This window comes from Pelodiscus sinensis, chromosome 6 (genome assembly GCF_052426305.1).
Source record: "Pelodiscus sinensis isolate ZL-2025 chromosome 6, ASM5242630v1, whole genome shotgun sequence".
NCBI classification, from domain to species: Eukaryota; Metazoa; Chordata; order Testudines; family Trionychidae; genus Pelodiscus; species Pelodiscus sinensis.
The window spans coordinates 49618156-49641277 of record NC_143057.1 but is presented as its reverse complement, the minus strand read 5'-3'; the positions used below and the strand labels follow the sequence as shown (position 1 = coordinate 49641277).

The 23122-nt window shown below is 42.3% G+C and overlaps 1 long non-coding RNA gene across 1 annotated transcript in view; it reads right to left on the bottom strand.

The window, feature by feature from the left end:
• Positions 1 to 11557: 11557 nt before the first annotated feature.
• The window catches only part of LOC149524146 (uncharacterized), a 101209-nt gene continuing 89644 nt past the window's right edge, over positions 11558 to 23122 (bottom strand). The window contains exon 4 of the long non-coding RNA XR_016349880.1: positions 11558 to 17327. This is a non-coding gene — a long non-coding RNA (uncharacterized LOC149524146). The remainder of the gene's footprint in view (positions 17328 to 23122) is intronic.

The window sequence follows — 23122 nt, the reverse complement described above, 5'->3', positions numbered from 1 at the left end:
AACTGTAAACAAACTTTATGGAACTGCAGGAAACTTGGCCACACCCACAATAAGCAGACATCTGGGTAACTAAAATCATTCCCGACCAAAGATGTTGCTGGACCAGAGAATGCTGGATTAGAAAGGTTTAACCTGTACCTTTCATTTTGTGATTTATTGGTGGATCCTACCCACATCCAAATAACCTTAGAATGTCTGAAATCCTGATCCTGATTTTGCAATTTGAGCTCATCTCTAATCTTTTTATGGCCTCTACATGTAAATCATGTAAAACACAGATGCCATCTTTTCTTCAGCTCTTAGCAAAGCTTTTGTTTTATAACTCCAGGATTGACTGTAATATGAATCACGAGTTGTCACATGGTGCATTCAACAATATTCTGCAATCTTTAGCAATGCCAGTTTGAATAGCAACATTTTTGTGGCCACACTTTTGCAGGTTTCTCAGGCATGCACTTTCCTGGATGATGGCATGACAGTTGGGTCATGTGTACTAATGGCACAGAAAATGAAGGTGAAGTTTATTAATTCAATAGTTTCCATTTCAGCCAGACAGGCTGCTTTATGCAAGAGGCATAGTGGTGTCCCCCTGCACCTTCTCTGATAGCTGCATGTGAATGTGATAGTTCTCCTCCCAAATGATTTGATCAGAGTAAATTCTCTCAGTTGCATGCATAAATAACAGTTCTAACTATCCATTTAACCATCTGCATTGACAAAATAATGCATAAAATGGAGGCTGTGTTTTCTTAACTTCTCTCCCCCCTCCTCCCACAGTCTTGGGGACATCTAGACTTTCTAATATGTGTATAATTTCCATAAAAAATAAAATATATTATATAAGGTACTGGATTTGGGACTTGGATGCTGTGTTCAATTCCCAACACAACTGTGGTTCTCTTGTGTGACTCTAAGCAGTCACTTATGTTTGTTCTCATATTCCCATCTATAAAATATTTCCCCTATTTCCCAGGTGTTGTGGGGATAAGTTCATTAATCATTTTTATAAATAGCACCTACTCACTTCAGTTATACCCTGTTGTAGTTGCTGCTGTATAAGCACATAACATGGACAGTCCTTGCCTCCAGATGCTTATACGTAGTTCAAGTTGGTTGTGAGGTACTTCAGCTATTACTGTGATATATAAGCACTCAGATACGTAGACACCAAAGAACGAGCATAGGGCACTTCTGAAAAACCATCAGAAGTAAAAAGATGCATCTTAAAATGACAAATGTTCTTATAAGGCACGAACCAAAGCCCACTGAAATCAGTGGAAAGGATCCCATAGACTTCAAACAGCTTTGGGTCAAGGCCATAAAGAATAATCATTTTTGTCCTTAGAGAAGTGCTCACTATGTTGTAATCACTGTACTATTAAAACATGGTTAGAATTCTGGTTTCTTAAAATACTTTCCAGCATATGTACCATTAACATAAAACAAATGTTACATTTCCTTTCTCCAGAAAGCACTTCCAAATGTTTATTTTACATGGTAATGTGCCATACTAACACCTTAATTTGTTCTGTGGATACCATATATATTCATAGTACATACTGTATTTTCTTTAATAGCTTTCATTTACTTGATTATGTCCATGAGCCTGGGTTTTGCCAAATATCCTAGCATGAAAACCTAATTTCTTCTTGGTTTGTGCATGGAAACTAGCATGTGTATATTAGCAAGGGTCTGCTTTTTACAAACAACAGTTAATACATTTATTTTGAAAATACACTCACATACTTAATTATGAGTGAAACATTATATTCTAACAAAGATTTTTAACTTCCTGGCTCTGGAAATTGGTGACTATATATGGTCTAAAACTGATCACATATTTGATAAGATTGACTGTGTTTCTATTAAAGAAATTTGTGGTTACACCAAAGTGCCCTAAAAGAAATCCCCCTCCTCTTCTAGGATGATGTTCCTAAGCTTGATCCTGAACCAAGTGGACAGAGCAAAAATAACAGGTGGGAACAAAACTTTGTCAGTGGAATATTTTGAAAGAAACTACCCACAGAGTTAGAACCCAAGTCAAGTTACTAGAGACCAACACAGGAGACAGAGCAACAGCACTTGTGAGAGGTGTCTGTTTATTGCAGGCTAAATGACTTTATTATCTAACCAAGTGTCACAGATATTTACACAAAGCAAGGCACTCTGTGTCTGTATACATGTTTCAGAGTTGCTAAAAGATTGGGCAAACTAAGAGGTAATGATTTACAAATTTGGCCCAAAGGTTCAAATTGGTAGCTTACATTGGATCTAGCTGTCTCAATCCTCCAGTGAAATCATTAGGGCTAGATCCACAAGAGGGGACTTAGCTTTTGCAACACAAGTTTTATCTTTAAGGTGCCTGGCTACCCATTGGAATTAATGCCCTGACTTAGGCATGAGAGCTAAGCAGCCAGGAATGGGACTGATGAAAGCCTGCACTCTGAGTAAGGAGCCACCTAAAGTAGCTAGTAAGAAATGTTGATGAGAGTGGGGTAGCTTAAACCCTGTCTTCTAAAGGAAGTTAGGCTCTATACTCTGGGCTGGAAGGAGGTCTCCCTCTGCTCAAGAATCATTGCTGTAACTCTCCTGGAATTAGCTAAGTCAAGTCAGCCCTTTCTCAAAAAATACAAGATGGTGGTGGTGCCTCCCCTTTTATCTATAGTCCAGTGGTTCAGAGCCAGGACTTGAACACAGATGTGCCATCTTCCTAAAGTGACCAGTTAGAAAGTGTGAACAATCAGGATGGGGTGTAGGGGTAATAGGTGCTTGTATAAGAAAAACCCTGAATATTGGGACATCGGGTTGCCTACATCTTCCAGATGAGGGCCTGGACCACTGGGCTATGCAGATGTGAGGATCTGTTGTGTCTCCTGTTGAAGCTGTTTCACTTATTCAAAAAATACTTAAATAGTCATTGGGTCAGTATAAGATAATGTTCTGAAAGCCACTTCGATAGGCCAATGAAGTCTGCTCACAACTGTCCAAGTAGAACTCTAGCCAGTATTGGGGATTAAAATTGCTATAATGAACTGCATTGGAAAGGGTGGGGGGCAAGGAAGCAGTCCTGGCAAGCTGAATGTCACAGGGCGTGCTGAGGCAGGAGTTGACCCAACACCTTGCCAATCAAATCCCCGTGTCGTTTAACTGGAACTCGTTGGAAGATCAATTAAACAAGTGGTGCTAAAGCTGAGAAGCTAACGAGGAGGAAAGCCTTGGAAGGAGGCAGAAGTGGGCGCCTAATGGAAGGCAGATACAGTGAGCTGAAACGTGTGGGAGCACGTGGGCATTCGTGCATCTATGTAAATAGCACTTCAGGCCCACTGAAAGAACATATTAGAATACAATGGTGATGGTGACCAATGTGGTCTGGTCTGTACATAAAGCCTGAAAGGACTCAAAGGGGGCCCTGTGGCTATGAAGTTATCTAATTCTGATCTAAGTTGCTTGGTTAACTCTGGTTATTTGGCAATCAGCTTACACATACCTTACGGCTTCCTCTAGTGTGAGAGCCCATCAGACATGCAATGAGCTGGGCTTGCTGGGTCTCTTATTCCTAGTCCTTCCCCTGGGAGGAGTTTCATCTCATCCTGTTCCATCTCATCATGGAGCACATTGAATGTAGCTCTAGGAACCAGTCTGGGCCGCACCCGCAGACCTAGGGATGGAGAAGACAGGTTCCCTGGGATTCAGCCCATCTTCAGGTTAGGACACTTCCTTTTCTCCCACACATTTGGCTCCCTCACAACTGAGATTGGAGGGCCAAGTGGAAGGAGCTGTGGAGGGATCAAAGTGCTGCCGCAGGAAACAAGCTCCAGCCCACCCTTCTTCCCCTGGTTCACCCTATGGGAACAGTGCCACAAGAACAGCACAGAACCCATTGACACATGTACAACCATCCTCCTGCGGCTCCCACACCACCAAGGAGCCAGCCCCTGTGACTGGCTCCACACGCAAGCACACCTCAAATCCTGCCTGTACAGGATGGAGCCACTGCAGTCATCTGCATATGGCACTTTAAAGTGCCGCGCACTCCTTGCAGGGCCAGGGCAGGGCGAAGGAAACTTCACGCAGTTCCCCCACCCCTAAGCCCTGTTTGGCCTAGGGGGCAGGGGAGCTGTGTGAAGCTTCCTTCACCCTGCCCTCGTGTCATGCACTCCTCGCAGGGTGGGGGAAGGATGGAGGAAACTTCGTACAGCTCCCCCACCCTGAGGCCTATCAGGGCTTAGGGGTAGGGAAGCATGTGACGCCTCATCCCACCCTGCGAGGAGCGCGTAGCACTTTGAAGTGCTGCATGCTCCTCGCAGGGAGGGAGGAATTTTCGTGCGCACTCCTGTTCCCAGGCCCTAATTGGCCTGGAGGCCGGGGAGCAGCAGGGCCTCCGTGGGCCGGATCAACCCACTTGGTGGGCCGTATCCAGCCCGTTGAGGCCCTTTTGCCCACCCATGCTGGAGATAACTATGCACCAAGGTAAACATCAGACTGTGTCCACACTGCTAGCTACATGCCACAATGAAAGGCTCTGGCAGCAGGGACACACTTGCTACCAATAGCAGTATAGTGATGGGAGGCACTGCTTGGGTGTGTGTAAGATTCACACTTTAGGGTTCTGGCATGGCTGTACTCTACTAGCCTAAGCTGTGTGTCACTGTCTACATTATAGCCATGCTTGGGTGGAGAATGGTGAGTATATTCTCTACATGCTACCCTAAGTGTAGACATAGCCTCAGGGTAGAATACTTTAGTGCTCATTTGGAAGGGATTTCTGTTTTTATGGTTGCCTGTTTGTATTGTCTCTGATTTTTTTCCCCCTCCTTGAACTTAATCCTTGGGGCAGGAGATGTCCATTGTACATCTATACAGCTCCGAGCACAGGAAGGCCCCAATCCTGATTCTGGCTTCCGATCACTACTGTAATACATATAGCGATAAGAATTAAATAAACAAGAATTGCATTGTGTTAGATACAGAGTTTGTTTTAAACTTCCAACTAATATTAGTGAAAAGGAGAAGTTGAAATACTGAATGGCACAGTTCAGATTAAGCACCTAGAATTAGATATTTATCTCACTCTTGTCAGAACTTCCTGTGTCAACAAAAGTGGAGTGGAAATCTCATGAAAACAGACTTTCAAATGAAATTTCCAGTGCTACTTACTTCTACTTGGGTTAGAGAGACAGCATCCTGTCCTTTGCTATTTCAGCACTTCCAGTTCTAGCTGGCCCCTCCCTCTCCCACCAAAAATGTGGAGATGCATGAAAATATTAAATAATGAGAAGCTGTTTGGAGCCTTAGAAAAAAATGTGCATTCAGGCCTAGATCATGTTTTAGATCAAGCTCTGGTTCAAAGAGAATTTTTGCCCATCATTCATAGAGTTAACACGTCAGGTTTTTTTGTGATACCAAAGAAATGTATTAAGTGGTAACCATCTATATGTCACACATTTGCATAGTTGCTCTGCATTAATTTGCTGTTCTTCAAGTCTTTATCATCAGTATTTTCCTACATTCTTGTATTTCATTTTTTGTTTCCTGTATTTCTTCTTGAATGATTTTCCTGTGAATATGGGGCTACACACATTACATTACCTTTACTTTCTTTCAATGCCAAGCTTGAAAACTTTTTTTTATGAAAAGTGGTATTGCAATGTCAGAGTAATTGTGGTCTGATATTTTCGTATTAAAGTCTTTAGTTAACCTCCTTCTGAGGAAATTATGCGCCTGATTCTTCAAGTTCTTCTCTCAGAATTCCCACTGAAGCTAGGAGCAGTTTTTCTTGCCAAATGCTTTCAGGTTTGGGGTCTAAGTAGATTCCACACAGTGACAGAATTTTATTTATTAGGTTCAGGTTCTTCAAACGTGCGTGTGCTTAACTTTATACATGGAACTAGTCCCATTGACGGGACTGTGCTGTTATTTCTCTGGGGATAAAAATCTTAGTTTTAGCCATTTTTCTAGTACAATCAGAGGTAGTTTTGTGTTGTTAAAACTGGAAAAAAGACAGAATTGGAAGAGTGAGATAGCTTTAAAAAAAGTGCAGAAGCCTGTGGAAAGGTCATTTAAAATCAATAGGAATTTGAAATGGGGGAGTGGGGAATCTAAGGCTCTTAGGAATAAACACAAAGTGCTAGATCTAGAAACCAATCCAAGAAAAGTGAATGATAACTTATCATTGCTTCAAAGGGTGGAATGCACTAAGCCAATGAAAATGAATTTCATATATCTTGGGAATTAGTGTGTGTATCATCCTTGCATTCTCTAGGTGCAGGGTATATAAAGGAAGAGCTTGGTTTCTGTGTGTTGTATCCCTCAGCCCTGTACAGAATAGTGACCATCCTCTGGAATTAGCTTCATATGGCTGAATCCCTGTTGATTTCAGTGAGGCTTATTGTAGGCATAGGCCTCTGCTCCTACAGAGCTCATTGCAGGATCAGCCCTTATGAAGTAACCCTACGTAATATGACAGTATTTGGCTGTTGTAGACATAATTTAAAAGTTTCCCTCTATTCACAACTGTCCTTCCCTTCGACCAATGGTTCCCAACCGCTGGTCCGTGGATCAGGGCCAGGCCATGACCACTGGCTGCCCGGTCATGGCATGCTGCCAGGCCATGCCCATGCTGGCTGCTCTGAGGAGTGTGGCCAGCAGCTGCCGGAGCTGAACCCAGCTGTGTGCAGAGGCTCTGGGGGCCGGGATGGGGTACACAGCAGCCAGCTTCAGCTCCAGAAGCCGCAACGGTAACAGGCTGCTACTGAAGCTAAAGCCGGCTATTCGCGGTGGCTTTGGGAGCAGGGCAGGGTACATATTTTGGCAGACAGGTCACATTTTATTTGCATATTCATTATTTGCGATAATGAATATGCACATATGTAAATAAAATGTTACCGGTCCACCAGAAGTTTGAGAGTGGATTTTCCAGTCAGCAGTATAAAAAAGGTTGCGAATCAGTGCCTTAGACTAATGGTCCATCTAGCCCAGTATCCTGACTTTCAACACTGGCCACAGCCAGGTGCTTTAGAGGGAACGAACAGAGCAGGCAATTCAGTGATCTATACCATGTTGTCAGCTGTATAGAACACCACTAAATTTGGGACACCAAATGGTTCCAGCAACCCCCATTCCCAACCCCAGCTAGTCTCCCTCTGTGGGCTCAGCGCCGGCTCTATTGAATGAGTCAGATGCTTTTTGGAATAACCTGGAGTGGCATGACATGCAGGCAGTTTTAGTCCTATGATAGTATCATATATATATATATAGTAGCCCAATGTCTGCGACTATGTAATGCTGAAATGCTGGCTGTTCCCGCTGGGCAGCGCTGTTGCCTCCCGCCGTGGCATTCGGCTGACTTCTGCGCCACTTAGCAGGGCTGCCGCACAGGAGCAAGCGATGCAAGCGGCCGTTTGGGCCCCACGCTCCCCATGCAGCTGTTGCTCCCATGTGGCGACCCAGCTGAGCGGCGCAGAAGTCAGACGAACGCCACGGTGGGAGGCAACAGCGCTGACCAGAGGGAACAACCAGGGGGTGAGCCCTGGACGAGCATGCGTCTCTGACATCAGGAAAGGGCACCGGCTTCAAAAGGAGGAAAGCGGAGCAAACACAGAGGATGCGGAGGAGACAGAGAGGAGAATGGAGGAGGCAGAGGACAGCGAGAGAGAGAGTGAGAGAAACGCAGCAGGAGGAGAAGAGAAACACAGAGTGAGAGGTGGGAGGGAGAGAAGAGAAAGAGAGAGAGAGAGAAGGAGAGAGAGGCAGGAAGCGGAAGAGAGCTGAGGGGGAGGTGAGGCAGGAGGAGGAGAAGAGAGAGAGAGGTCATTTGCGCCGCTTGCTCCCACGTGGCGGCCTGGCTGAGCAGCGCAGAAGTCAGTCGAGGGCCACGGTGGAAGGCTAAGGGGGGCGAGGCGGTGACGTACACCCCCCAGGGGGCGGGGCCTGGATGAGCGTGCATCCCTGACTGAGACAGAGGAGAGCCGAGAGAGAGTGAGAGGCAGAAGGGAGAGGCAGAAGGTGGAGGAGAGCTGAGAGAGAGGGGGATGCTCAGGAGGAGGGAGAGAGAGAGAAATGGAGCAAGAGACCTGAAAATCCCGTCTTATGGCAGGCTAATTGGCTAGTTATGAATGTTTGTTCATGCTTTCTCAAATCTTTTTTCTTTTTAATTTGGTTCAAGTGTTGTATGAATGCAGCATTTCCAGTAGTAAAATATTATCAAGATGTGTGTTTCATATTACTGCTCCAGTAATTAATTTATTTGAATCCTTTGTTATACAACAAAATATCTTGGCATTGATGATCTTATGGGAAACTGAATAATTGTGCTGGTACTTAGCTGTCTAGTCAGTCTCCCTTAAAACAGAGCTTTTTGCTTGGGTAATGCATTGTCCTGGCTGTCACTTTATCACTGAGACATCAGTCTCCTGAGTTTTCTCCTTTGCATCCTCTCTCATATATTAGTGTGGTGCTGCTTCTACTGCAGATGACACCTTATGATCATAGGTTTCTCTGCTTTTGTGTTATTCCCCCCTGGGTTTATCTTGCAATTATACCAGGCTTCCTTGTGAATTCTGTTACTTTTTTGTGGCATTTGACATTTCCTCTGCAGATTTTCTTGTACACCCTGCAGGTTTATTTTGTAAGGAGTGGCTTCTGATACCTCCTCCGTTACCTCCTGCTGCTTTGGGTTTACTGAGGAAGAGAGTTCTTGTGCACACACACACTGTGCAGTAGTGACTTTTTCAGCTTGCACAAAGGACTATTTGTTTAAGTACAAAGAAAGTTGGGGGGGGGAGGTGTTATATTTAACAGAATGGCAAATATAATTACAGCGCGCACATGTAATTATAGGATCAGGCTCCTTATAGCCACATAGAACATATGGAGTATGCCAGAGAATTTGGTCCATCACATAAATGTTCATGACTATTTCAGTTACAGAAAAACGTCACCAACAGTTCTATATTATTCCTGAATGTTTCCAACCTTTTATTTAACTGTGAATGGCATATATGGAATGTAGCTAATGATCAATATTAAACTGAGAAGAATTCTCCCAATGCTTCAGAATGACTTCTGTATCTTTTAGTTTTCAGTACAGGATTTGACTCCTGCTTATGATGAGAGGAATGGGAGCCATGTAAAGGTGGGAAAAATTCAGAGGGTAGGAAATGTTAAACTCCCAAAGATTTCAGATTTGGGAAAGGGACCTGCCTTTCTCATAATACACTCCGTTTTTAAATCTTTGGAGGTTTGCCTGTCACTTACTGTAGTTTTTACAAGAGACTGTTTTTCATGGATACACTCACAAAGCTTTTAATTTTTCTACTCTCCACGGATGACCTCTCAAACAGGAAAAATCTCCAAGGAAGAACATATTTAAGCACTTAACACACTACTTTAGTTTTGTTTTAGGCTGTCTTAACCTAGTTTCTCTTTTTCATGGCCATTGGCATCAGATACCTAAAACAAGTAAAATAGCTTTCATGGTGAGAGATATTTTACTCTCACACATGCACACACGCACAATATCCTCCCTGTGCCACATTTTTTTCTGGGGGGGGAGGGAAGGGGGTAGTCCTATAATTGTAAAAGATTGATTTATAGACCTTTGCTGAATCAGATAAATATAATTAAGGAAGATAGGCCATTTTAAAAAGTTCTGCTTGGATTCTGTCCACATTCCCTCTGGCTCTCAGTTTTTGACACTCAAGTGCCAGCTCATACATAGACTAAAAAAGTGGAACACCAAAACCTGGTTAGAATGAGTTTGTGACTCTGATTCCATTTAGACTAGTCATTAGTTTATAATTGCAGCTTGAAATTTTTCTGGAATTTGGTGGACTAGTTGCAAGCCTTTAAACTCTCCACTCGTACTTGTAGCGAGGCGCTGTGGCTTTCCTCCAACCCAGAGGGAGAAGGGCCACTCTCCATGCCAAACTGGGTGGAGCCAGACCTGCCTTGTCCCTCCCACTAAAAGTTCGCCAGGGAGACAGAAAGCACAGAGAGTGTGGCCTCCCACTTGTGTGGGGCTGAGATACCAAAGGAGGCAGATGGACTCTGCTCGTTCCTGCTGCCTGGGATCCCGCTTCTGCCACAGACCTGCTGGGGCTGCTGCAGTTCGCCTACCCAAAAGAGGTGGAGGATGCCCTTCTGTTCCAGATACACCCAGAGGAGAGGGGAGGAAGTGGGTCAGGGGCAGCTGACCTTGGTCTGGTTGCAGCTTTGGCTAAAGCTCAGACAGCGTGTTGCGCTTGGGATCCCACAGACTGGGTGGCAGACCATTGTTAGGGCCCTCATCAGAATCCAGTGAAGTGGGCCCAGACCCCACCTGCAACCCCACCCCAGGGGTGGCAGCCTCCTTTTGCCAGACACAGTGGCCTGTGTTGTCCATTGGAGCTAGAATGCCTGACCTCTTGGGTTTCTTCTGGCTCTGCTACAAGAGCCCAGGCCTCCTGGGTTTGTTGTGCCTCTGAACCAAGACACTAGAGCTAATTGACTACTAGCTGTATCCTGTCTCTACATTGGGTGCTAACTGACTGCTGGCTTGTTCTGTATCTGCACTGAGAGACTAGCACTGATTGACTACTGGCCTTGCTCTGGCCTTACATATAGAGACCAGAACTAACTGACTGTGTGTCGTGCTCTGTCTCCAGAGGCGAGTGAACTGACCACTGTCCTTGCTCGACCCTTGGTGGAAGGGCTTGGGGCTACTTGTCATCTATGTGGACCCTGAACCCAGCCACAAGGGTCAGAAACTATAGACTAAGCCAGGGCCGGGTGGAATATGATCTGCAGGCTGGATGTGGCCTGGTGAGATGCCAGATCCAGCCCTGGAGAGTCTCAGCCCACTCCCTCCCTGCTCCACCTTCACCCAGCAGCACTCAGTGAAGCTGGCTGCTGCAAGGCCATGTGCATCTCTGAATGCTGAGAGCCCAGGGGAGGGGGCAAACGCTTCTCACACTGCTCCTGTCCCCTGTAGTTACCATTGGCCAGTTTCTGACCAATAGCAGCTTCCTGTTTGCAGGACAGGCAGCATGCAAAGTGCCTCTTATTCCCTGGGACTCAGTGTTTGCAGAAGCAAATATGGCCCCTATAACTGCTGTGAGCAGTACAGGGGCATCGAAGGCAGGGATCCTGCTTAAGGAACCTGCTGGGCTGCTGGTGGGGAGCCGCTCCCGTAAGGTGTCTCAGCTACAGCCTGCCTCTGGCACCCCTGCCCTCTCTCCCCAAACCTTCTGCCCCCTTACCCCATGTAACCCAAACCTTCTGTACACTTGCTCCAGCCCCCATACATCTTTCCAGGTGCTGCATCCCCTCTTACCCTCCATCTCAGGTCACAACCCCCTCCCAAATGCTCACAGCCCACATCCCCGCACCCCAGGTTACTTACAACCCCCTCCCAGAACCTGCATTCCCTCCTCGTACTCCCCTCCCTCAGGTCAGAATCCTCTCCTGAACCCCAATCTCCTGTCCCAGGTCCCAACCCAAACCCCTGCACCCCTACCCCAGCTCACACTCCCCTCCCAGACCCTACACTCACTCCTATACCCCAGTTTGCTGCCCTCCTTCACTCAAACTTTCTCCTAGATCCCACACCCCAATCTCTTACCCCAACCTCCCTTCTGCATCCAACCTCCATCTCAGACCCTACACCTCCTTCATTAATATAATGGAAGAGCGCAGCCCTCGACCACTTACCTAATTCTTGGAGTAGCCCCCCCACCAAAAATCATTGCCCACCCCTGGACTAAGCGATGCACGGCCTCTGTGTGCCAGGCATAAGGGCTATAGGTGGTTGGCTGCTTAGTCAGTTAGCCGGTTGGGAGACTATGCCTGACACTACACCTGATGCTAATTCCCCTGACTCTAGATGGTGACTGAATGAAGTAAGGTGGTGACCCACAGAGGGTGAAACAACTGGACCACTTCTACATACTCTATCTAAGCCTAAAAGCTAGCTTGCAATTTTGAATAGGCCTCTGTATCAAATTTTAATCTCGTAAACTTTCTGCGGTAGCTCAAATTTTCTAATTCTCATTTACTCTTTTTTCTTGTTTCAACAGTTTAGATAGTAGTGGAGAAGAGCACAGATGACCTGTACCAGTAGGGGAAGGGCAGGGGCAGGAATGAAGGCAGGAAGCTCAAACAAGCCATGCAGCAAGTTGGGTGAGGGGGACACATGCCACCCTACCTATGTGTCACCTCTGGAGAGGAGAATGTAATCTATTCTGTGCAAAGCATTTGCATTAATACGGCAAGCACTCAAAACAGAAATTCAGTATTATGGATACAAACTCAACTTTGTGTCCGTCTTAAAAAATAACAAGTATAATTACAGGTGGAGTACGTCCCTCCATTTTATGTTATAGCACTATGTTCTCAGCAGTTGTTCATGATTCTGCCAAGCTTTCCATATGCTTGGTCTGTGTTTTGGGACAAAAACGATAGGCAATAAAGAAATGGGAGGGAGATGAAAGGTCAAAGCTGATGTATATTTATAAATTCACCATAATAGTGGTCTTAGTAGCCAGCTGGTGGTGGTTAGTTGTGTAGTACACCATTAAAAGTTTAAATACAATGTATCAAACTAGCATGTCATTAGGCAGTACTCAAACACAAGTAACCTCCCATAAGAATTCAAATCCCTCTAATGTAATGGTTTTTATTTAATTAATCTATTTGAAATGCTCAGTACTATGTTTTCTTTATCAGAGAAGTGTTCTGTTCTATCATTTATGGTGGTTCGGACTAATTATTTGAGTATCTGATCTGGTTGCCTATATGTATGTAGGAAAAATATATACTTCACTGCACTTGAGGCGTTGAATATCTGGTAATTTTTGAAGTGGCTCAGCCTTACCTCTCTGTTTTCCTTTCTTGTTCCCAACAAGTAATTGTAAGCAAGGGATCCATGTTGAGACAATGGAACAAACTGTGCTCTTACAAAATAGCATTTATCCAGGACCGCATCTCTCAGTAACTCTCTTTGAATTTCTTCGTAAATAATTGAATTTATTAATAGTCAGAAGACTTTATTTGAATTTTGATATATGACTATTTTAGAATGATTTTCAAAGCATAATACTAGGATTTTATATTGTCATCTTTATTGTTGTATAGAATTTACTGTTCTTAAATATGCAAGGCCAAACTGATCCGTGGTGTAATTCTATTGGCTATTGTTTCTTCTTTGGGCTGTAAATAGCAGTTTTGAATCCTTTGCTTTTTGAATCATGTAAAACTGTTGAAAATTCTGCTGGCTAGTGAGTGTAAAATGCAGCAGAAACTTTTTGTCTTCGTAATGGTCATCAAAAGTTTACAGATTTATCAATAATTACTAGATGAAAACTTAGTTTCTCATCTCTGCAATAGCAACTTCCTACAATTTAAATGCTCACCTAGTGCTGTTCAATTTAATTACACAGAAAATTTGTTTCAGAATTGAGTGAAACATTGGAAATTGTGCTTTGACACATTAATTTATACCCTCTACTTTTATTCTAACACACATTTGCGTATCATGTAAAGAAGATGATTTATAATGCAGTTCATTTAATGTGTCTCATTTCTCAGTAGTTTCAGAAAACTTTATAGCTAAGGAATTACACTTCAAATTAATTTAAAATTAAGCAGTAAAGTAAAACAATCACCAACTATTCATCAATTGTTTAAAAAAAAAACCAAAAAAACCTTTTTTAAACATAATTTGGAATTGTGTGTCAAGGAATTACCAAAACACTTTGTTAATATGCGTTAGGGTCTTTGGGTATACAAATAGATATTAACAAGAATCTCTAACATAGGAGGTTAATAAGTATGCCCTCTACTGCAACAGACCACATGATCATGAAGTTTATATAAGGCAGAACCAGGCTTATAAAAAAAGCAAAGGGAATATTGAAGAGGGTGCATCTTATAGCGAGTGAAAGGGAAGAAAAGGAAAAAGTTAAATTCTCCTCTGATATGTCATTATGGGCAAATGGCATCTTTTTCTACTTGTATCTATTCCTTATACCACTGTTGCTCCCTGTAGTGACAAATTAAATTCTTACTACATTTTTACTCGAATTAACCCTGCCGAGCCAACACAGCTAAGAAGGAGCAAGATGAATTTTATTCCTTTTGTGCCTCGTCAACACAATTATTTGCCAAGTTCCAGACAGTTACACCTGGTGAAAGCAATGGAGCTGTATAGATCACTGTGGGCATCATTTGAAAACTGAGTTTTCATGGGTGTTACCAAGGGGATGTCTACACTACACAGTTTTTAATGACATGGCTGTGCTGACACAGCCTTCTTGCTAAAAGTCAGGCAATGTAAAAGCTATTTGTCGGCACTTTTGCCAACAAAAAACTTCCATCACCTACGAGTGGTGTTGGCTTTGGTGGCCGGAGAGCAGTGGTGCGAAGAACCTGTATCTGCATCAAATTTGAATCTCTCATAAACTTAGTACTTGCTGCAGCAAAGCTTTTGTTGTTTGGAGAGGGGGAGGGGTTTAACTTCAGCTTTCTTGCACAATTACCAGTGTAGACAAAACCCAAGTGCCTAATTTGAGCTGCAGAACCTTTATTACTGGTGATATGTCTCAGATCTAGAAGCATGGCTGTCAAGTATCTTCTATGACTATGGCTAACATCAGAACCTGTTGTGCAATACTTGGCTTTGAGTGGCATTTTCTTTTCATGGGAATCTTCATTAGGCTGAAAGAAGCTACAGTGTTACCAGCTCTCATGATTTTATCACAATAGTCTCATGATACTTGGAGTATTTTCTTAAAGCGCCAGTTCCTGGAATCATGTGATGCTGTGACTACTTTAACTTTCTATTAAAAAAAATTTGGGCCATCACGGCTGAAAAGAGAAACTGGAAAATCTGGCGTGAGTAATCCTAGAGGCTCAAAACCAGTAAGTTGTATTGGTTTTCTCTTAATAATGACTTTTAAGTCAATCTGATGATTTTTTTGGGGGGGAAAGGGGCTGACTCGTGCTTCTTTGAATGCTTGAGAATAGCAATGGTATAATTTCTATATATTCAGCCTGAACCTATCCAGTCTGTGACCTCTCCTGCTGCATCTAAAGCAGGGAAAGAGAGGTGTGATATGGTGCCATATAGGCCCTCACCAAATGGAGCTCTGAGGAGCAAGACATGGATTAATGAGGGATGAATGAAACGTGTTTCGGGGGAGATAAACGATCAAATTCTGTTTCCACTTACATCAGCATAAATTGAGAGTAACACGCCCATTTCCAAAATGGAGAAGTAACTTAGATTCATGGTGCAGACTCCTTTGCTGTAGGTGAACAGTAGCAGCAAAACTAAATTGGAAGGAATAGCTACACTTTTTGAATTGTTCATCACGGTACAAACTGCAGTGTAAATTCAAATGCAGACAAGATTTGTACCCTTTCAGCACTAGAATTTTACAATCCGTGTTAATTGACACTTGTTGATACATGAGTATAAATGTAAGTGTAGTTGTGCTCCTCTTTTTTTAAAAGCTGTAGCTCAGTGCTGTAAGTACTTTTTGTTTTGAACATAACGGATATGAGGGAAAGCATTGGTGTAAACTGCAATAGTATTAAATTGTAGTTCGGAATGGATACATTTGGCTTCAGCATAAGGAGTTCCTGTGTACGTAGCAGTACAATATTTGGACGTGGGGATTTTAGATGCAATTTGGAAAGGATTGCACCAATAACCAGAATTCTTATTTCGCCTTGGAGATTGTTACAGCAAGGCTGGTGTTCAGATTCTAAAAACAGATGGAAATATGTCTGTGTGGGCAGAGGAGGGCTCACAAAGACCATCAGCACTTGTATGGCATCCTACTGTATAGGGATTTACACTGCAGGCTTAACTCTGAGAAACCAGGCTTGAATTATGAAAGGGTAAATTAGGATATAAATTGCAGGTGCATAAGCTATTCCACACTAACGCTCTCTATGGAGACTTATTACAGAATAGGAGCATAGGTGCTAGAACTAGGAGTGCTGTTGCACCCCCTGGCTTGAAGTGGTTTCCATCATATGAAGGGTCTGTGGGGGGCTGACCTCGCAGACCCAGTGTGAGCCAGAACTGAGCCAGGCAGGCTGTGTGCCTGCTGGCTCCTAATACACTTTAAATGCAGAGCCGCATCGAGGGGTAGGTCCCAGACTCAGCGTGAGCCAGGACTGAGATGGGCTGCTGGCCAGCCTGCTAAAAAATTTACTGGCAAAGGAGGAGTGGATGTGTGTAGTCTATAGCATTAACCTATACGCTTTTGCTTAACGGTTAATCAACTACACCATTACATTCCTACTCCGTCCGTTTTCCCTGTATAGACAAGCCTCAAAAAAAGTGATGGAGCTACAGTTCTAGAGCAGGAAGTTGGGGCAATTTTTGTTTTCTTGTTGTGTGTCTCTTCTGGCAGGTTTAGGGCAAGAAAGACTGTTAGAGAAGGATCTTTTTATCACTGATTCAGCACTCTGAGCACAGAAGCAATGCTGGAACTGTAGCAAGGAACCTGGAAGAGATATAGTTTTACCACCAGCGATAGAGACCTTGATGTTTTACTTGTCTTGATTGACCCTCTTGTGAATAGACACTGATGCAATCAAAGAATATCCTCTATTCTCCACAAGCATTTATATCCCTGCAGGCAGGTTCAGTGGGCGTAAGAGGAAAAAAGCTCCTGTAGTAGGGAACTAAGAAAGGTATTTGAAAGATCAGAGGAATTAATTTACAATAGTACAGTTTGGAGCAGCCGTGTGATGCTTCATGTTATCACATTTGCTTATGATGTCAAGACACTTTGTTATCCATAAGTCATGAAAGAAAATTAGTGTGTTGGTCTCAGACTGGTTCTTAGAGGATATTTTTTGAACTACCACCTATTTTTCATAATTGATATGACTAGAGATCTATTCTAGAGAACTCAGAAATGGCATAGTAAGGAAATTGCATGTCTGAATTAAGGTGCAGGGGAAAACTGTAGGGAAAAGTTTATGTAGCTTTTTTCCTGGTTACATTGTGCTTGTGATACTTGGTCTTATTTGCCTTGTGGTGAGTAGATATTACTGGGAACTTCCATTCGTTTTGTCGTTTGATGTTTATATGTTATGATCTAGGGATAGTTATAAAATAGGGAAAATCATTCCAACTCTCACAAGTATATTTTCAAAGAAGAACATGAAGATTAAGTTTCTTGACTCACATTAATGCTAAAAAGAGCCACACAATTAAATCCCCCAAGCACTGCTTTGAAAACTTACCTCTTGCTGCTGTTCTACAATGCTTTCTTTGTGGTTTCCGAGTGCTTATCATTTGTATCCTTACATGAATGTAGCTTAGTGAGTGCCTAGAGAGTAGAGATAGGAGATTTAGTTTAGTTTGCTCACTGACGGGATATTATATGATTAAAGGGGTCGGAACAGAAAAGAATTCTGTTATGAATTCTGAGTGATTGAAAATGGATTTAGAATGGGAAGATGACTTCAACTGATGTCTAATTTCCTGCATGAGCCCTGTATGAGTCCAATATATGGTTTTAAAATTGTGTGGTTATTCATTTCCCTATTAGAACTATTTGATTTTACTCTGAATAAAGGAAAAAGTTAAATCTCATTTATGTACAATGAAAGCTTTGTTATACGGCACTCACAGGAAATGAGGGGGTTGCCAGTTAATTGAATATGCTGGATAACAAAGCTTATTGCTCTATCCCACACACTACCTACAGATCCAGCTCCTGGCAGCTCGAGGCTGACTGAGGGGGAAGGACGCACCAGCTGGTATCAGCCGGCAGTGCTGGCTGACAGAGGCCCCGCAACAGGCAGCTGGATAGGCGGGAGCTGGTGCTTGTGCCTTACATTGGTGTTGTGTCTGGGGGCAATGCCTGTTAGCAAAGTTTTCTGGTTAACATAGTGCCAGATGACAAAACTTTCACTGTAACAAGTTCTCATGTTTAAATGTTATGGTAGCTGGTTTTGGTAAATTTTTCATTTCCTAAATATAATTAAGCAATTATTAAACCTATATTGTAAGAATTAACAATTTCTGTTCCTCTGAAAAGTGTCACTTGATTCTGACTAGTGGCTCAAATAAATAAATCACTGTTGCATAGTCGGAAAAGTTTAAAATATGTACAATATGTTTTCCAGTAAGTTAACATGGAGGAAGAGCTAAAACTAGTTTGCAACAAGGACAATGGTTCAAATTAGAACTGAACAACTGATTCTCTGAACCATTCAGAGAGTGTACAAAAGTGTACAACTCAGCTCAAAGGGGAAAGATCAAGACAAAGATTTTTGAGTGAACTATAATGTTGAATAGGTAAGCACAGCTTTTTTTTTCATTGTGTGGTTCAGTGAGATATAATTCAGGTACCTGCAGTTCCTGCTTACCCCGAACTTTGTGAAGTGGTGCTATGATACTGTATTGCAGGTAATATTGTTTCCACAAGATGGCACAAGAAATCAATGTACCACAGCAACATAATTTTCTGCATTCTGATAGACATGCATGCATTAATAGCCTACTAAGCAATAACAAAGCAATTACAATATAATGTTCCCAGAAGAGAGTATGACATTTGTCGTTGTACATTAATAACAGAGAAACATTTGGCAAGGGTGGGTATTTCTTCCTCTTTGTAGAAGTGTGAACATAGAACAGTGGTATTACTGCTGAGTAATTTTCAGCTAATACACATAAGTATTCATGGAACAGCCATGAATTAAATTAAAAAAGGCATCTGTTACACCATGAGGGACATGTTGTTACAATGGGCACTCACTACTCAACTGGAAAACAAGAGCATCCAAACAGAACTCCTCATCTGGATGAGAAACTGAACTTCATGATAAATCCCTCAGTGGCAGTTACTGTCTTATGCTTACAAGAGAGAATAACAAAAAAGTGTAGGGAAAGCCTAAAAGAGGATTGGTGAGAAGGAACTAAGTCTTTCTAACTATGGCCACATGTTCACTAAACAAGATTGACACTGCTGTGATCAATCTTCCAGAGGTCAACTTAGCAAGTCTAATTTAAACTTGCTAAATTGAGCTCAGAGGGCACCCCTGCTGTCCGCAGGTACTCCTTCGGTGAGGAGTAAGGGTATGGCAGGGAAACTTGAAACAAGATACATCGACTCCAGTTATGTAATTAACATAGTGGAGTTGCGTGTGTTGATTCCATGTTCTCTTTGAGTGTGGACTTGGCCAAGGATGTGGGTTTTCTCAAGCCCTGTTCTTAACATGACACAACTAGTCAGTGTCTTATTTTTGGAGATGGTTCATCTGCAGCAATGGATGTCTGACATGTTGGTGTTTGCATATGAATGGGGAAAATCAGGCCTCCGTTACTTGTCCTGTTACTGGAAGATTCAGTGGCAAGCTACTCCTTTCTCTGCAGGCTCAGTGCTGGAGAAGGGTATTAGTACCAGTATATGCATTGGAGATATTGAATAAATTGCAGGCCTGTAAGAAGCTGCATGTTTTGCTTGTGATTAAGACTGCCTTCACACATAGACAAGAATCTCAGGAAACAGGATGGATTATGGTTGTACAAACTCTTAACGGAGCTTCTTTGCAACAAATAATTTGATCTGCTGTACTCTTTTGGTATTATGGATAAAATGAAGACTAGGGTAACATTTCAAAATGTTTTCAGAATTTATGAGTTGAAGACCCATTGATTGCAGATCATACTAAGTGCCTTTATGCTGTAAGTTGGATGGTTTGGGTAAAGTACTCAGATTTGTCTAGGAATTATACCATGCCCTTAAATTCTGTCCTGGTGACAAGTGTGATACAAATGCTGAGACTTCTGCTATACTACAATGTTGTTGTTGTTTCAAAGCAAAAAATAAAATTGGATATGCACAAATCTTGGAGTTAGGCATGTTACCATATGTGCCGTTGTCACTGAACTCCACTATATTACCAAAGAGTTCATCCCTGCAAGGCTCTATCTAAAGAGGACTAGGTGAGGAAGGTAAGTACAGTTCATGTCTGGACCAAGAGTGACTCTCATGAAGCATTCAAGAAGTTTCTTGAAATATCCTGACCAGTTTTATCCCTGAATTATAGCACTTTGACAGAGTCACAACAATTTGCTTTATTGCTTAGAATTCTTTGAACATGGCACTATACTACCTGAGCTATAGGTTCATATTCAGTAAAGGTATATTTCATCTCTGAGAAGAATGCCAGAAGAAGGCCTATGCCCCAGATGCATTTTATTTTGAGGACTTGAGTGGGCGCTAAATTACCCACAAGCAACTATTCACAGGGATGAATTAATTTTTGAATATGGTCTTAAAATAATCCATCTGCATTTGGGCTTGCTCACACCTTTCCTCCTAGGATTTTGAAGAGCTTTATGACTAACCCTTACAATCAATAAGTGGGTTTAGTTCCAGGCTGCACTGTAGAGACAAGGGGGGTTTATTCAGCTTTTTACTCTTCAGAAGTTCTTCACATGCATTTCCATAATACAGAGCGTCTCTGAAGAGGAAAATGCCAAGTCCAAAGTGGTCTTGGAGACTGAATAGCCTCACTTAACTTCTAAGTAAGGAATTTGTTTAAGACACAAAGATATTATTTGCCAGCCTACAAAGTTTCTTCACACTTACAGTATGAACATGATTTCCATTTCTAATATCTGAGTTTATTCAGGGGTTTCACCCAATTGACAGACAAAAATTATGAGACTGTCTCCAATTTTACAGTTTGCACTTTAGAGCTAGTTAGCTATAGATATAAAACTATGTGAGCTATAGTCCTTCACCACAGAATATATTAGTGTGTTAAAATTAGGAACTAATTAATGTCAAATGTGAACAAACCTCACACTTCTCCATGAGATACAGAGAAGGATTTATGGGTTTTGTAGATTTTACAGGGATTAGACCTGAAACTTGACAGCGTTTGTTTCTTGCTGAAGTTTGCTTCTGAGTTTTCAGGCTTGTTCACTACACAGTGTGAAGCCCCATGAAAAAGAGGTGAGTGGGAGACATGTAAACCTAAAGTGGCAAGGCTTGCATGGCTGAGAGACTCAGGGCTCTAAGGCAGGAAAGGAGACTAGGAAGTGAAAAGAAAGTGAAGGTGCAAGAGTTATAACAAGTGAAGCCTAAAGGGACCCACATAAGTGGCTCTAGTAAAATGATAGTTCTGTTATTAGAATTTGAGTGTATGCCCTTTCCCCCTGTATTTGGCATACATGATCAATCAAATTCTTCTGTACATATAAGAACTTGGGGCTTTCCAAGCTGCATGGCACTTAAAACTCCGAACAAGCCTGGGGAAAGGTTAGAAGGAACCATGTTGTGGGAGTAGGTTTGAGTGGGCCTTGTTTGGGGTGAGATAATCAATAGGATTAGAGATGTCTCTGAACACATGGAAGCTTTAACTAAGCTGAACCTCCAGACCTTTTGGGATTGATCCATCATCAGTTAGTTGAAATGAAAGAGATTTGATAAGGTAGGGCTGAACATATATACTCTCTCTTCCTTTGCACTCCAATATTTTCCTTTTCCTTTGCATTTTCAAATAAAAACACTCCTTGGCTTTCCTTTGTGAAAGAGTACTTGGCCAGAATTCTTAGAAGAAAACTGGGAAACCAAATCACATGCTAGTTACTGAGTTTACTACTTAGTGAATAAATAAATAATGGATAAATAACTGTATCACAGACTTTTTGAGGATGTAAACAAAGATTGAAAGTTCATGTTGGGGAAATCTGATTCTCCCTATCTAGTGCTCCAGGTTCATTCCATTAAAAGTTTATTTTATTCAGAAGTGACGGCACGAATAAGCATATGTTAGCTGTATTAATTCTGTCTATTTTTCACAGTCCTACATCACCAAGAATTGTGTGTTGCTTTGGCAAGTACAGTATATCTTGTACTCAGGAAGGTTCTAATCATTAACAGCTGCCACCCCAATCTCTCTCTCTCTCTCTCTCTCTCTCTCCCCTTATTAATAGTATTTCTAAAAAATAAAAAGAATGCAGCTTGATTTTAAGGGCTCTATGCTATGTTACAGTGAGAATTTTTTAAAATTGAGATAGTTATATTCTAAGAGTCTTAGTACAGATCAGGGATCCAGGAACTATTGAGTTCCTATTCTGGCATCAATAACGATTTCCTTTTATAGCCTTAGGCAAGTAACTTAACCTCCACTGCCCCCATTTCAGTTTCCCCATCTGTAAAATAAGATAATCTTTGTGCACAGTTCTCATTCCTGAGTTGGTCCCCTAGCCTGAAAAAGGGAGGAGGGGGGTAATTCTGCAAATTCTTAGGGTTTTAGGACTAAATGTGGTGGTAGCAAGTTCAAAAGTGAACCAGGTGTCCTGCCCCTCCACCTCTCCATACTGGTATACATAGTACCTGTTGGGCTGAACGATTCACTACTCAGCATATGGGTCTAACAAATCTTTATTAAATCAAAACATTAGCAAATAGTGATCAGTTTCTCATATGTGGGAAGCTCATCAGGACAGTCATCTCACCACTCAGTCATCACACTAGCTTCTTGTTGTTCAACTTACTTATTTATAACTTTGTAATTTTTTCCCCTGTACACATGTATTAGTCTTTTATATCCAAGTTAACTTGCCTCCCCATCAAGTATAGATTTTGTGTTAGCTTCAGCAGGCCTTTTGTAGCTTTGTAGTTTCTTTATATTTGTTTTGTCAGGTTTAAGTGTGCCTTTGGTTATACCAGCACCCTCTGATTTTAATCAGTCTCTGTCATTTTAATCTCTTCCAGGGCAGCTCTTTTCCACTCACTGAAACAAGATGAGATACTAGTCTTCTGCTCTTTCCACAAGAAGAAACCAGTCTGTCCAGGGACAATGTTTCCAGTCATTGGTCAAGGAAGTTCTTATATGTCTTTTCATCAGTTTCTCTAGGGCTACGTCTACACTGCCGGTCTTTCCGGCAGTGAGTATGCAAATGAGGCACAGATTAGCAAACGGCCGCACCTTGTTTGCATAATTTACATGTGCCATTTTTGCAGGGGGGAAAAGTAGTGTGGACAGGGGGGTGGGGGTTTGCACAAAAACCCTGTTTTCTGCAAGATCCTTATGCCTCTCAGAGGCATAAGGATCTTGCAGAAAACGAGGGTTTTGTGGAAAAAACCTGTCCATACTA